This window comes from Epargyreus clarus, unplaced genomic scaffold (genome assembly GCF_041222505.1).
Source record: "Epargyreus clarus isolate Ecla_fem2 unplaced genomic scaffold, WU_Ecla_fem_2.2 ptg000004l, whole genome shotgun sequence".
In the NCBI taxonomy this organism is placed as follows: Eukaryota; Metazoa; Arthropoda; class Insecta; order Lepidoptera; family Hesperiidae; genus Epargyreus; species Epargyreus clarus.
In genome coordinates, this window is record NW_027332212.1 from 5,813,268 (window position 1) to 5,815,469 (window position 2,202).

The following is a 2,202-nucleotide window of genomic DNA, read 5'->3' on the forward strand; positions in this document are numbered from 1 at the left end:
CCAATTTACTTCTGAAGATTACGTATTGGTTGGATGTAGCCGTCAGTGTAGCGTTGTTTGTTTATAGCGTAGTGACGTTTTGCCTCGAAATGACACTTGACCGCCTGTTTTAGTGCAACGTTCCGTTCGCCGGAAAGAAATTTCGTTTTTTATTAATAAATAGCCCTTTTTTCGAAATAATAATCAATGAAAGGCATATATAATACGTATATGAATTCATTAAAACACTTTCCCAAAAAGTGTCAAGTAGCCAATTATCAAAAACAAGAATGCAGAAGTGCGAATAGTTTTTATCACTTTATTTGTATCCTTTACTATTGTCTTTACTATTATTAATTTAAGGTGTTATTAAATGTTATTTTAATTAGAAAATACAAGAGGACATGATGCATGATATGCGTAATATTTTATCTACGATGGATATAATCGAAATTATGCCCAGATAACTTTTTAGAAATAATGTTTAGAGCTTAGACAGCTTTTTTCTATGTACTATAAATGTAGTCGTTTTAGATATTAAGTGGAATAAATTCTATTTACGCAGAGACAATAGGGAATATGCACATTTTTATTTTATTATTTTAAACCACTTATCACATCGTTTTAACATAGTAAAAAATATAAACAATTTTATTAGTGTTTGAAATATTTTTTTAAAAATTATGTAAAGTATCAATAAAATTTGACACATTTGAACGCCGCCATTTTACGCGCTCTTTGAATGACGTCACGTAGCGGGATTTGTATTAATATTGATGATAACTGTATGCACATAAAGGTATTATTAAACGTTTTCAGGTTTCATCGCTATTTACATCATGGGAAAGGCTAAATAACCACTTTATAAATATTTCTTAGAGTTGTTGTGCAAAACCAGTACTATAAATACATTATATAGTGTTTTTTCTTTTGCAAAAGATGCGAAAATACGAAAAATGTGGTGCAAGATTATAGGAAACAGATATAGTATCTCCAAAATTGCATTAACATTTGTATTTACTGTAACAAACAATAATTTTAGGTAAACGATTTTAAAATATTGCATTGATCATCTACTTCGTTAGGTACTTATCGACTTCTATAACAAACACTATCATTTGAAACACACAAAATGCATTATAATCTATTATAATATTATAAAGATAGGTGAAGATAGGTGATAGGTTGAAGGTGGTAGAACCCTTTGTGGTTCGACTCCGGAGGCACCACCGCCACACCTATTTCTACCTAATAACAGCAGTGTTAGGTGATGCTGTGTTCCGGATTGAAGGGTGTGGTAGGAGACAGACTTTTCCGAGGCGTTCCAGCTTAGTCCTCAGGGGTAGCGGCGCATCTGTGGCCGACCTTAGGTGGGAATATCTAATCCTATCTGGGGTTGATTACAGATGTCCATGGGCGGACTGTATGCTCGTCTGCTATATTATAAAAAAAAGAAAAAAAAGAATATTAACATAATAAGTTATGATCAGTTAAATATTTCCGAATTGACCTATGCATAAAAAACAGTTTATTCATTTTGCATATTTTAGGTAAATAGTCCGATTGTGCTTTGACAAAACTACTTTCAATCATTGTTCTTGATTATTCCTAATAATACTATCTAGAAAAATCGCACTAGGTAATAAATAACACTGTAGGAATATAGACAAAAACTATTTTTCTCTCAAACAGTTTGAATATCGACGCCGATAAACATCGTAACACGCTATGTGACGTCATTTTTCGATTCGACCAATGGGAATGCGTTTTGCAAATTTGAATTTCGCGCGCATAATTTACGATTTTTGATTAAAGTTTTAAACAATTTAACACGAAATAAAGAAAAAATAATGGTTTAGATGTAATTTCAGGACCGTAATGTACCGAGGAAAAAAATAACAAGCAAATCTAAATCACATGCATATTCCCTATTATGATTGTTTCAATTTAAAAAGTACCTAATTTTTATCACTTTAATGCCTACATTTAATTAATTAAAAACATTATGAGCTACTTTTTCATACAAGCAAATAAAATAAATTAGTAGTAAAATAGAATGTAAGAAAGCCATAAAAATGTGTTTAGTCATCTATGAGTCTGTTTAAGGACCGAGTTCGGATACTTATATTCTCTTTGACATATTCTTTATGATCTGTGGACTGTGATTGCGTTAGTTATCTTCATTCATTGTTCATGTTCATTGATTTGATTGTGTTGTGTGTT